The sequence below is a fragment of the Siphateles boraxobius genome, unplaced genomic scaffold, assembly GCF_051911475.1.
Source record: "Siphateles boraxobius isolate OS27281-9 unplaced genomic scaffold, OSU_SipBor_1 7, whole genome shotgun sequence".
NCBI classification, from domain to species: Eukaryota; Metazoa; Chordata; class Actinopteri; order Cypriniformes; family Leuciscidae; genus Siphateles; species Siphateles boraxobius.
The window spans coordinates 28,613,134-28,627,954 of record NW_027509197.1 but is presented as its reverse complement, the minus strand read 5'-3'; positions in this window follow the sequence as shown (position 1 = coordinate 28,627,954).

Sequence of the window (14,821 nt, the reverse complement as noted above, 5' to 3'; positions counted from 1 at the left end):
ATCACACCGCTCCTCGGAGCGAGCGATCGTCCCTCGGGAAAGCGCTCGCTGGGACCGTCTACGCCCCGGCACGCAGGCGGGGTTGGCAGAACGGGCCCCTGAGGGCACCGAGAGAGAACGGGCGCCGTGTACTGCGGCGAACACCTTTCTCTCTTGGTGAGGACCACCCTCAGTACCCTGACGTTTGTGGCATCAGGGATTCTTCGACGAAGCCTTCCTGGCGACAATAATCGTCCTCAAATCGGTTTTGCCCCTGGAAGGCCTCGACTTAGAGCGCCGCGCCTCGGCCCAGTCTTGCTGGGGAGGAGCACGAGACGTGACGCTCCTTTTCTGTTGCGCCCTGTGCGAGGAGCTACTCGACGGCCGGGGCTGCTCTTTACGCCCAGCAGCCCCGGGGACATGCACCCTAAGGGGGAGGAACTTCTGGAGCGCCGCCGCCTGCTTCTTCTCTTCTTGAAACCTCTCGATGACCGTATTTACCGAGTCACCAAAGAGGCCAGCAGTCGACAGCGGGGCGTCCAGAAGGAAGGATTTCTCTTTCTCCTTCATATTGGAAAGATTTAGCCATAAGTGCCTCTCCGTTGCCACCAGAGCTGCCATAGAACGGCCTACTGATCTGGCCGTCTCCTTGGTGGCACGGAGAGAGAGATCGGCTGCCTGACGTAACTCTCTCAATACATCAGCACTCAATTCCTGCCCCTCACTAATATCTTTCAACAGATCAGCTTGATAGGCTTGAAGAATCGACACAGTGTGTAAACAGGATGCTGCCTGTCCAGCCGCCGAGTAAGCTTTGCCCACCAGAGCCGAAGTGTTTCTTAGTGGTCTGGTGGGCAACGCCGGTGTCTTGAAGGACGATGCCGTATCAGGAGAAAGGTGGCTCGCCAACACTTCCTCAGCTTTAGGCATCGCCCCATAGCCATAAGATTTCGCCTCAGAAATATTAGAATATAACGATGTTTGTTGTGTGAATATTCTGGACGAAACCGGTCTTTTCCATGATCTCGAAACCTCGGTGTGGAGATCAGGAAAGAATGGCAGACTCCGGCGCAGAGGTGCAGCGCGAGATGGCAAAAATCTCTCATCCAGCTTGCTCTTAGATCTAGACTCCTGACTATCAGCTGGCCACTCAATGCTTAATCTTTCAACTGCACGAGTTAACACCTCTATAAGCTCCTCACTAGCAGGAGACTGAAGTGACGAGTCCCCAGTCTCTGCAGTATCCACACTTTCAATGTCCAGTTCCTCAGAACTGGATAGCTGAAGTGATGGTGCCTCAGCCCGGGCGGAAGAAACCGCAGCGCGTGCTTCCAAACCCGGATCTGAGGCGCTGGATCTACCAGGTAAGGGCAGAGATAGGGCAAAGCCCGTCTCCATCCCCGCTGATAGATCCATCTGCGATCCCCACGATTGAAGCCTCCGCTGTGCCTCGGCAGCAGCGGGACCCAAACCGCGGGGAGAGCGCACCGAACCACTCTTCTCGAAGAGAGCTTTCATGGACAAACGCTCGCAATGCACACAATCAGCTCCCTCGAGAGCTGACTGGGCATGCTGCACTCCCATACAAACAACACACAGATCGTGAGTGTCCCCACTCGTGATATAACGTGGGCAGGGATGAACACACTTTCTGAACTGCTGTTCGCTCGCCATGTTATATATATATATATATATCGTCTCCTTATAGTTTTTTTTTTTTATATGTGAAAAACTCCTGCCTAGCAATACTTAGGACAGACAAAAACACTTGAGAGACAGACTGATATGATTTCACACACAGAGCGCTTGCTGAAGACTCAGAAGCTGACGCGCTTGTGTTTTGGGGTGCTTATATAGTTTCCTGGTCGATGACGTCACCCGCCTATGACGTTCCGTCTCACCATTGGACTGATTTCATACGTGCTTCATGACGCACTCACGCAGGGGCGTTCCCAAAGCGTTGTCGTGCAGCTTGAGTTCCCTGATAGGGAAAGCCTATTGCGCAAAAGCTATGTTCATAGTGCATTTTCAATATATTTTCTGCTGAGCACTGAAAATATGACTGAATGCAATGTGAATGCTGTAATTTGTTATTATGGATTATAAATATGTGGCGAGAAAATGCAACAAGTTATACTTCAGTAGTCTCACATATACAGACTTGTGACATCTGGCCCACATTGTAGATTATTCTGTCCAAGAATTCTATTCCTGTAATACAAACTGTAGTAGAGCATGACACTAGCAACAGCACAGTTTCCCAGTGAATACTGTACAGACTCAAAAAAACAAAGTGAAATATACCTAGAGTTCTGCTCTCTAGGTAACTTGCTACTCAAACAAAACTCTGAATATATTTCACTAACCTTGGAAACTTTGGCAGATCCAGTGATTCAGGTTCTTCCTCAATAGAGCACACTATCAACCCAGAACCTTAAATCAACATAAAATCAACATTTGTTTACTGTTGGAATGGTTCATCTGTTCAGCTGGTCTGTTATTTTAAGATTATTTATTATAATATTTATTTAAATTTGGAATTATTTTTTATTTTCAAAAGTACTTTGTGTTTTCCACGTACAGACTACAACGTTGTCAAAACGAACCTCTCACACTGATCCACGAAAATGACTAAAAACTCTGTATTATGCATTCCAGGCCAGTAGTTGGCAATGCAACTTTGTAAATTACCACTAAGCACCTGTAGACTGAACACATAATATGGATGTGCATGACATCACTTCTGTCAGGACCACTAACGTCAAATACGATTGACAATTAGCATACAATTAGGATTGGCGGAATGGTTCTGTTCTGTTGTGGGCAAGAAGTCCCTGGGCATCCATACAGGCATGGATAAGAGCAGGGAGAGCAGCAATAACCCCCCTTAGAGTAAACAGAACAGAACCAACATGAATGTATTGCAGATATCATTAATTCAAGATTTTAAAGTACAACATATTTCGAGAATGTATTCTGATTCAAAGGGCAACCCGAATTTCAAATCCTGACTGACGAGAGGAGTAGCTGGGAATGGAGGAGGGTAATTAGCTCCTGAGAAACGTGATAGCTGCTGATAATACTGAAGGAGCTTATATATGAATAGGTGTTGTATTCCTTTAGATAGACGTGCATCAGCTGAGAGTCAGCTGATGCGAGTTGACTCACGTAACCTTCCAGAACTGACGCTACACTTAATCGTTTTCAACAATTTATGTTTTTGTAGTTTACATAGAGACGATAACTGTATCGTTTTACAAAAAACGTGCACTTTGAAACCCGTTTTCAAAAGTTTTTCAAAATGTCAAATTTGTTAGTTTTTAATCTAATATTTATATTTTATTTCAGCTTTATTTATATTAAAGAAAAATATTTTTATTGTTTTAGTTAAAAATAACAACACTGGCTGTAGTGATTGTTACATAGTTATGCATGAGATGGTGAGTGAATGTTCTGTGGGTATGCCGTCTGAGAATACCAGTTCAGTGCTGAACCCTAAATGTTCATTGGTTACTCAGTGGTTTCATGGTCCACTAACCCCCCAATTCGAAACACACTGCTTTTCATCAACTGATAGAGCTGTGCCAAAGCAAGTCTTTTAAGTTGCATTGCTGGAGAGCCATTGCCTAACACTTACTTTGATATACACATTAATGAAGTGTCTGCATGATTCCATTACAGAGTCACCTTGCCTATGTGGGGCGACGGCGGCGGTGAGTCACATGTGATAAACCTCTATCCTAACCTTTGACCCCACACAAGGCTATGAATGACCATTTCAACTCAATGGACATTTCAAAAACTTGACATTTGACCAGCCTATGAATTCTGCTCAACACGTCCCGTCCTTTCACAGGTTCTGGCAGTCAGGATTAGAAACTCATTTTATTCAAGGCTCCTTTACTGCAGGCTTGGTCAATATTGCCTGTCAGAGCAACCCAGACTGGGTTGGACAGAGAAGGAAAATTCATTCCATTTCCATTTGCAGGGCTGGAATTATTATGTTTGCTGTTGCTAAATACTACCTTGACCTCAGGTCAGCATTGTGCCATCTGGAATGAGAGCCGAGTAAGAATAGGGGTGAAACAGCCATTCATGATATTCAGAGAAATTGTTCTTCCTCCTTTTGAATGTTGAAAAAACAAGATTTTTTTAAATATATATTTTACATAATTTCAGAGAATTGTTGACACTCGCTAACATCACATCACATGCATATATTTAAAAAAATGTATATATATATATATATATATATATATATGAATAAAAAAATATGCACATCACAGTACATTTTTAACTAAAACTGCTTTGCAGGCTGCCTGGCTGCTGCTTATATCCAAGGGTGATAATATTCATTTGTCTCAGGGTATATTGATTTGATGCCTGCTTTATTAATATGCAGCTGGGGTATTAATTGTGTAAGAGGTCTGTTGCAGGCTGGAATCAATTTGTAATTTATAATGAAACTCTATGATATAAAATATATTTCTGCGAGCCAGCAAGTGTCTGTGTGTGGTGCAAAAACAGATAAAAATGTGTGGAAAAAAAGGGGAAATAGGAAGAAATTAAAAAAACAAATCAAGAGAAAAATCAGAAGGTGAAATAATGGTGCCACAAAAGCTCTCAGTGGTTTCAAACACTATTGATATTGTTTTTGGAAACTCACAGTTAGGAAGTATTACCTAGCTTGAGCAAAACAGATCAATGTAAGGATACCTTTTCACCTGCATTTTCAATGTACTGACATAGAGAAGAATCCATTAATTAAAACTGGAAAAAAAATCGATGTTGCACTTTTTTTATACACATTTAGGTATCAAAATATATAGAGAGCACGATATATAAATGTAGATATAGCAAATAAACATCCATCATGAATAAAGGACTAAAATAACCCTCCCAGACTTCTCACTGAATTGACAATGTGAATCAATACAGTGGAAGGGCTTCAAAAGTTTGTGTGAATCTATGACAACTGTGGCTGTCAATGAAGGTGTGTCAATACTTTCTGATGGGCTTTGAGCATTAACTATTCACCAGCAATGTAAAAAAGTCTACAAAGAGTGGACCACGCTTTAAGAAATAACTAAAGCTATAAGTATTGCAATACCTTTTTGAGTAGGGGCAAACTGGGAATGGTTGTAACACTTTTTTCTTCATCTGTAACTCACTTCATTTTTGAGCTAGAGTGCTCAAACTTTTAAAAAAAGTACACACATTTGTGTACTACAAAAGGCATCAATTCAAACCTGAATATCACAGCTCTTATGAGTTGATGTTATAAACATGCTGTACCTTTGTTACAATCTACCCCACTACCGGGGATGTAACACTTGATGGGGTAAGTTGTGATATTTAGACAAAAGAAACAGCGGTCCAAAAAAACCCTGCATATAGCACATTTTATCCACACTTCCTTTGGCTTTGAGCTGCCTACAGACTATGGTCCTCGAGGTTCAGGTCCCGCTCATGCTGAGGCAGAGCGGCGACTTGCATCATGGGGCTCCCAGATGGAGCTCGTCGATCACCTTGAGAGGGCTGTGAACCTCTCAGATGATTCGACGGCTGACGAGGGCGAACTGCAGGTCGATGAGGAAGATTATTCACCGACTGTTCCTGCAGTTTCTGCTCTTCAGGACAAGTAGGAGATGGCTGAGGAGGTTTATAATCAGGTAGATCCTGAACCCCCTCAGCCACCCTGCCCCATGTATGCAGAGCTGGTGGACGTTATTGAGCGCGCCGAAGGCAGGCTGGAGCTGTCATGGCAACGAGCTAGAGGAGAGACCGCTCGCGGTAGGCTCGAAGATCGGTTTCTCCCCGGCCATACACCACCAGCTCAGGTGATCCTTCCATTTCTTCCCGACCTTCACACTGAGGTCGAGAGGGCATGGAAGAACCCATACTCTGCCCGTATCCACCAACATCAGCGGGCCAGTTTTGCTGATGTCGAGGGGATCAAAGAGCATGGGTACGTGTCGATGCCGCCCATTGACGAGACGTTCGCGAACTATCTTGTGTCTGGGCAGGCGTCGACACTGAGAGCTCCAATCCTGAGGCGTTGGCTGAGCTGTGCCGTACCACAGATGGAGCCTCTCCTTGCCACGGAGAGACATTTGTGGCTAAATCTAGCCGACATCTGGGAGAAAGAAAAGGCCTTACTCCTCGATTCATCGGTTTCGCCTTCTGAACTCTTTGGCACCTCCGTAGAGGTGGTGGTGGGGAAGTTAAGGGAGGTGAAGGCGCGCTCAGCAGCATTTAAGGCCTGTATACCGCTGAAATCCGGGTCCACACTCAGGCAGGCGGGTCTTCACAGTCTGAGGACCGCAGGCAGGGCCAGCGAGCCAGCGTCGCCTCTCGTGCGCCCCCTCCTAGGAGGAGCAGGGCACAGAAGAGGCTTGACTCCCGCAACAGGAGGAAATCTGAGGGAGGTTATCCAGCACAAACACACACAGCGTCGGTAATGGATAACCTCCCCGGAGGGTCACAAAATCTGCCCTCTCCTCTCTTCTGATCCCCAGGCGTTCATTACATCAGGCCTGGGGCTGGGCCTATGATGAGAACGATGTTCTGATGAACCCCAGGTTCACTATCTGTCGAGTCTTCACTCTGCACGTCGCAGGTGAGCTGACTGGTCTTTTCAAGAGTAATTCTTTGTGAATTAAAAAATAAAATGTATCTCTCTACAGACCTCGTTCCCTGTATAGAGCTATGGGGTCATGTCAAGGTAATAAGGTAAGAGAAGTTTCCTGGATTATCAGGGCCCTGAATTTCCCCGTTAAGTGGCCAGAACGATAACTATGTTAGCCTTTGGGCTGTTAGCCACCTCAGGGTAGAGTAGTTGGTCTCTCTCTCATAGAATTTTTTACTTAGAGTGTTGACTGACGCTAGAGCTTCAGATAGATCGTATGTCCAGCCCACGGGACCGTCTGGCTTCTTCCTGAGTATTTCGCCCCTTGAGCTCAGTTTGGGTTTTCAGCAGGCTGAGCGATTCTGCAGCCCCTTGTATGGAATAATACAGGCTATATTCTTTAGTAAGGCTGTGGCTCCTCCGAGCCCTCAGAAAGATCTATGCTTGCAGGCTGGCCCTCACCAGGGCCGCCTTTGTAGCTGGCCTAGGCTGTGCCAGGGATATTGGAGGTGCTCTGCTAAAAAAAAAGCATTTTTTCCTCTGACCCATCACTTTGTGAATGTAGGTTTCTAGTGTCCCTGTATAAACAGCCTCCTCCCATGGGAGTCGTTAGGCCAAGGCCCACCCCATTCTGGGGTGACAAGAGTAATGCAGCATGGTGCAGAGGATGGTTTATTGAGCAGGGTTAGGCCGTCTTTCACTTCACGAAAAAGACTGGGTCTGTTTGCCCGACCCTGCCGTGCAGAACTGGCATACGGATTAGGCCACCAGTATAGGCTTCACTCACCTCGCTGAGCTACTGCTCGGGCGCTGGGTTGTAGGTGGTAGGCTTTCATTCAAGCCCCACTCCTCTAGGTTGGGCACAGATATATTTCTGTCACCTCTAGAGCCGCTGGCAGGCCCGCACCCTGGTAACTTCAGGGTGAGGTGTGAGTATTCCCCTGTGATATAGGGTAGGTCTGAGCACTTCACTCCCAGTTCTGTATTATCCTACCTCGCACCACTGTGGCTCGGGTCGAGTAGAAGTTTATAGCCTTCACTTCTTTTTTGATCGAAGTACGCTCCCCTGAAGCCAGAGCATTGCCCTGAGCTGACACCCATGCGTAGATGGTAGGCCCCTGAAGAACTAACTGGGGCCTCCGTTGAGGCAGAGTGGCGTAAGTTGTACTCCCCTTGTTTTAAGGGTGCTAGCTTTCTTGCAGAGTACACTGCCATGGGCAATGTGATTAGGCATCAGGATGCTGTAGGCGCTGTGTAAACAGCTTATCTGCCAAAGAAGGCGAACCACCAGTCTTGGTGGTTCGGGCAGTTGACTCACTGATGGCTAGTAGGCCTTAAACAGGCCTCCTCGGAGGTGAGTCCCAACATTGTGGGACATACCTACACTGGAAGCCCAATAGTAAAATATGCCTGTGTAGTATGGTTCCCAACAGTGTATGTTATAGCAGAATATGACTTGCTATCAGGTAGTAGGCCCGACCAGGCCTTGTACTATCACCCGGACTCAGGGCTCATAGCTACCAGTGGTTATCAGGTAGTAGGTCACTCAGGCCTCCCTGAAGGTGAATTCCCACTTAATGCGAGACACAGCAGGCAAAAACATTGTTGTTTTTTTTTCACTGGTCAATTTTGAGATTTTGGGATATTTATCTTCAATAACATGTCTTCTTTCAGATTTGTGGTGAAAAAAAGTCCGAAATACACATTTAGGTCTTTATTTTACTACACTTTTTTCTGTTTGCGTCTGTAGATTTCTCATAAATTCATCAAAAGTTGTCGTTATAAATCATCCTTCTGCTCCGCGATCGTAATCTGCACCCTGTCATCACACACACCGTTAGAAAGCTCTCTCTCTCCTGAACAATACAGCCGGATCCAAATATGGTCATTTCCTTTTTATCAGCAACCAATCGCGAAAGTAAAAGGGGGGATTTTACTATAAATGTGCGGTCTCATTGGCTGATGCTAAATCTTTAAAGCCCGTTTTCTCAAAATGACTTTTCTCTCATACTCCAAGTCTGAAATCTCCACTTCAGTAGCATCTATATACACCAAACTTTCCAGTCTTGTACCTAGTTATATTATGAAGACATTTACAGAGGGATTTGTAAATATATTATTCCTTGCCTGATTTATATAACATTTTATTCCAAAAAACATGTCGAAAATCATTTTTTAAGGCTATTAGCAGTATATTCTGATTTACAGGATAACAAAAGTAGATATCCATAAATCCCTCTGTAATTTTTTCCCGTCTAATATGTGAACACAATGAAAAAATAATTTTGAACCTGGCTTTATCCAATACTCAGATTTCGTTTTTTAAAATATATGCAGATTAGCGCATATTTAATTAGATAATTCCTCATTTGCATATTTAAACATTAAATTACAGAAAACTTGTAATACATTTTTTTCTCATCTTAATGTAGGTAATCAACTGGCAAAGTTTCATGGTGATATCTGCTAGTTAAAAAAATTACCCTATTCACCTGTAGTGTCTCGCCTTCAGATGGTTATCAGGTAGTAGGCCTCACCCGGCTGCCCTGAAGGCGAATTCCCACTTACGTTGGTTATCAGGTAGTAAGCCTCTCTGGGCCTCCCTGAATGTGAGCTCCCAAATATTGTGGCTGTCAGGTAGTAGGCCTTCCAGGGCCTCCCTGAATGTGAGCTTCCAAATATTTTGGCTGTCAGGTAGTAGGCCTCACCAGGCCTCCCTGAAGGTGAGTTCCCACATCCTGTGATTATCAGGTAGTAGGCTCCTCCAGGCCTCCTTGAATGAGAACGCTCAGGTAGTAGGCCTCACCAGGCCTCCCTGAAGGTGAGTTCCCACATCCTGTGATTATCAGGTAGTAGGCTCCTCCAGGCCTCCTTGAATGAGAACGTTCAGGTAGTAGGCCTCACCAGGCCTCCCTGAGGGTAAGTTCCCCACATACTGTATTCATCAGGTAGTAGGCCTCACCAGGCCTCCTTGAAGATGAGTTCCCACAGATTGTGGTTATCAGGTAGTAGGCCTCACCAGGCCTCCCTGAGGGTAAGTTCCCCACATACTGTGGTTATCAGGTTGTAGGCCTCACCAGGCCTCCCTGAAGGTGAGTTCCCCACATACTGTGGTTATCAGGTTGTAGGCCTCACTTGAATTGTTTCCTAGTGTTGCTGGGTTCAGGAAGCTAGTGGACCCTTGCTGTCAGTTTCAGCTAGCCATAGTAGGCAGCTGCTGAAGGCGAGCTTGCGCTGGTGAGGTAGTAGGCCTCACCAGGCCTCCCTGAGGGTAAGTTCCCCACATACTGTGGTTATCAGGTTGTAGGCCTCACCAGGCCTCCCTGAAGGTGAGTTCCCCACACACTGTGGTTATCAGGTTGTAGGCCTCCCTGTGAATTGTTTCCTAGTGTTGCTGGTTTCAGGAAGCTAGTGGACCCTTGCTGTCAGTTTCAGCTAGCCATAGTAGGCAGCTGCTGAAGGCGAGCTTGCGCTCTGGCTCGCTAAAGTGTTCATTCTCTGCTACTGGTTCCCTCCCGGAACCTTTTTCCTGCCTACAGCCCCAGACCTTGTGATCCCCTCACTGAGGGTCACTATGAGCATGCGGCCTCCTGAGTCTGGTCAGATGGTCGTAGGCCTCTCGTGAGGCCTCCCGGTTAGATCAGCCCTTAGGCCTTCACAGGCCTCCTCAGTGTTTTGAAACACAAACACTGGGTAGATCCGTGGATCGAGTAGAGAAACTCCCCATGCTGGCAAGGGTTGGAAAGCACTATGCTGAGTCATACTCTCCGGGATATCCCGTCTGATCCGGCCGAGTGGTTCACTGCCAGCTTCGCAGTTCCTCGGGCTGGATGCCTTACCTAAGGCAACTTCCAGAGGCTCTGTCTTCGGACAGACAGGAAGTGGCCAGACTAAGTGTCTATATACTGACGCCAGGTCAGGCCGTCCTGGTGGCATTTCAGGGTGAGTACGTTCCCCTGAATAGTGATTGGCTGGGGTTCCTTCGGGTTCCCTAGCCACATTCCCTAGAAGGGACCCCTTCTAATTGGAAGCTGTGGTTCCAGGCCAGGAGCAGGCCCAGGTAGGCCTTTCATTTAACCATGTTTATGAAGATTTTCCTGCGAGGCTTATAGCTTGGGCTATGACCGTAGGGAATGCTGTCACTGACAGCCCAGAGTGACCAGAGGGTGAGTGGTTCTAGCGTTTCATTTGAAGTTGCTAGTTTCTGACAGTTGTCACTGCCACATGGCATGCACTCCCCTTAGCATGGCGGCATGGGTATATTGTTCCCCTAGCGTCATTCGACGCAGTGCGAGTTCCCTTTCGAAAGGGAACGTCTCAGGTCACGACTGTAACCTATGTTCCATGAGAACAGGGAACGAGACACTGCTTCTCCTTGCCATGCCTCGGGGCTTGCCTACCGAACAGTCCCTTCAGACGATAAGGTGATTTGTCATGTTTGCAAGCCTCCCTTTTATACTTCCAGGTCGTACGTTAATCATTCGCGTTAATGATTCACGGCTGTTGCCGGTCAATGTGATTGTGATTTCAGACACCTGTCACGCCTGAGGCGTTCCCCTAGCGTCATTCGACGCAATGTCTCGTTCCCTGTTCTCAGGGAACATAGGTTACAGTCGTAACCTGAGACGTTTTCCGTTAGTCTGAGGTCTGACTGACCTGTCTTTCTTTGAAACCTCATCAGTTCCTTTTTTTTTTTTTTTAAACACTGGCAGGCAAACACTGTTTTTCTTTTCCACTGTCAAGCCATTGTGTAAAAGTATTAAAAAGAAACTGTTATTATTGAATAAAAGGTGGTTGTAACACGTTTTAAAGATATGTTATAACCCACCCCACCCCTGTCAGTCAGTGTTAAGCTATTAGCAGATTAAAAATGTATCACATTTTTCCTGAGTAACTACAATTTAATCTAATACTAAAATACAAAATATTTTGGTAAAAATTTTTTTACATTCTTACCTCAAAATATGTTTTATTTTTTATTTTTTATAAAATCTGCATGTACATATTTCCAGCCTTAACAACCATAAATATAGGATCTGGGAGGAAGTGGGTAAAAACTGAAATGAGCTTATCCCTGATTGGTGGTGTTACAGCTCTCCCCATGTTACAACCATCTCGCCTTAACTTAATTAAAGTCTGTCCAACTCAAATTAGAGACCTAAGCCACAATCTAATAACCTAACATATTCTTTTTAATGAGTTGCAGAACATAATTATAGTTTGTGAATACAAGTTGTCATGTCTTGAATGATAAAGATATAACTCAATATTTAAAGTTAAATTAATTAATTCAGAAACCTATCCCAGAATTGAATTTGCTTGTTCAATAAATGCAAAATCTCTTTCAGTCAATGAATTCAACATAATTAAAATTGTATTCATGGGTTCAGTTGATTTTAACATAAGTAAGCACAGATCTGCAAAGCAAAGAACATGCAGTATCTGGAGATAGGAAAGTAAAACAGACACAATCATCACTTCAATTGTTCAAGCAGGCAGGAGACAAACTTTAGCATTTAATACACATACCTCAACAAATATCATTAAGGAAAATGATGAGCTCTGAACATCTTCTCCACACAACAAATAACTAACAGTGATGATAAAACAACAGCAGCAGCATAAATAAAGCCGGTAAACAATAAAATAATAACCCTATGACATTATCTGTATCATATCCTACATGCATGCTGGGTTATTAACAAAGGGTTATTTCAAATGGAATGGAGGCTAACTGTTAAATGAATACAATTTAATATATGGATGTTTTGCTTTTTTTATCTAATATTGCATGAATGAATGAACAAAGGAACGAAAAAAGGAATGAACAAATGAATTCTGGCAGTCTGATCAAATAATTAAATAATTACCAAAACCCTCTGTTCTCTTCAGAAATATCTGTTCAATTTAACAATTTAGAAAATAAATCAAAACGCAAAGAAAACAAAACAAAATGTGTGCTTACACAGACTATTGCTTTCAATGCCTTTTAAAAGTCGCCATAAATGCAATTCAATAATTGGCCTTAAAGGCAGGGTAAGTGATTTGTTCCAGAATTTTTTTTGTTATGCTGGTTGAAAATCTCTTCACATCCTGTTAGCAATCAAAGTTAAGTGGTCTCGATGTATTATATATATATATATATATATATATATATGTATATATATATATATATATATATATATATATATATATACTGTATATACTGTATATATACATATATATATCGTCTGTGGAAGGCATAGGACCATAAAAGGTTCATCCAATCAATGCCCTCGTTCCAAAGCAACGATATGAAGTCCTACCTGGATGTCAACGTATGTATTTCCATACCTCCATGCACCATACCTCAGGCCGTATCCAGATCTGATGAAGGACCTGCGCCTGGACACGACGACAACACAGTGCTGAAGTGTCAACTAGTCTCTACCTTGTGAAGGTCTCCTTCCCTTCCCTTTACCTCTGTACAGATAAAACGCTGTCAAAATAATTCCAGTTCACATGGCTATGCGGAAGCGATAAATAATTCTGTATTATACATTTTTAAAGCCAGACAAGTAATTTGTTGAGGTCAATTTGTAAAGAAAGACTACAAGTCTGCTCACATATATATTCAAACGCACATACCTATAGACTAAACACGTAATACGCATGTGTCAGCGTTTTCACATGTTAGCGTTTTTTAAGTTTGTGCAGAGAAAACGTCTATGGTTACGTATGTAACCCTCGTTCCCTGAGTAGGGAACGGAGATGTTACGTCGGATGACGACGAATGGGGTTTCACTTAGAAAGCCTTTCAACTTCGAGTATTACAAAACGAGCAAATGGCAAAGAAATGCCATGGGTCTGCGGAATTTGCATTGCGTAACTCCACCCCACCTCGTGGGTATAAAAGGAGGAAGCCGGCAACATGCAGATATGTTTCTTCTCTGAGGAGCTAAGACTGAGCTCAGGCGATCCCCGCGGTAGAGCGGAAAGTGGCAGGCAGACGTAACGTCTCCGTTCCCTACTCAGGGAACGAGGGTTACATACGTAACCATAGACGTTCCCTTTCGTTGTCACTATAAGTTACATCGGATGACGACGAATAGGGTTAACAGTCTAATCACGCCACCTTCTCAGCTGTCTTCCAGTGCCCCGCGTAAATCGAGATCCCTGTCATAGACTGGATGAAGGACTCCATTTAACACAGGAATACCAAGGTACACCGGGAGCATGTCCCAGCTTAGGGGAAGTATGCAATTAATACCAACCCAGAGGGGGGGGGTCACATATGACCCGATGGAAGCATATGGAAAACACTGGGGTGTCCAGCCGCAGGTGGAATATTTCAACCCAGGGGTGGCAAGGTGGCTTGCCAAAGGAAGACACGTGCTCAGAGAGGCTTACAGTGGAAATACACATGTGGGGGTCGCTCATAGGAGGGACCATACAAACGGGAGGCACCTAGCCGACGAGCAGGCAAAGACACTCTGGAGCCGACGTCAGGAGTGCTGGAGGAGCTTAGGGCTTTCGGGGAAGCTCACCTGAGGAGAATATCGCACGTATCCAGTCCGTGGAGTGGAATGGCGAGCAAGCGAAGACACCTGTGCGGGTCCGGTACTAGCTGGTTGAAGCGAGTACATGAGAGGACACAGGCTCCACTCGAGGATTATAGAATCTGGCGAATGTGTTAGGTGTCGCCCAGCCTGCAGCTCTGCAGATGTCTGTAGCGAGGCGCCATGCGCTAGAGCACAAGAGGACGCCACACTCCGGGTGGAGTGGGCAGTCACACCAAGGGGGCACGGTCGACCTTGCTGCTGGTATGCCAAGCAATGGCGTCCACTATCCAGTGAGACAACCTTGCTTGGAGAGAGCCTTTCCCTTCAGCTTCCCACCATAACAGACAAAAAGCTGGTCTGAGGTCCTGAAACACTGCGTTCTGTCTACATAGGCGCGGAGAGCGCGTACTGGACAGAGCAGTGCAAGGCTGGGTCTGCCTCCTCCAGGGGCAGCGCTTGCAGGTTCACCAGCTGGTCCCGGAAGGGAGTGGTAGGAACCTTGGGCACATATCCAGGCCGGGGTCTCAGGATCACCTGAGCGATCTACCCTCTTGATGGAGGCCAGTGCAACCAGGAGCGCTGTCTTCATAGACAGGAATTTAAGCTCGTCAGATTGCAGCGGCTCAAATGGAGCACTCTTCAGGGCAGTTAGAACCACTGAGAGGTCCCAAGA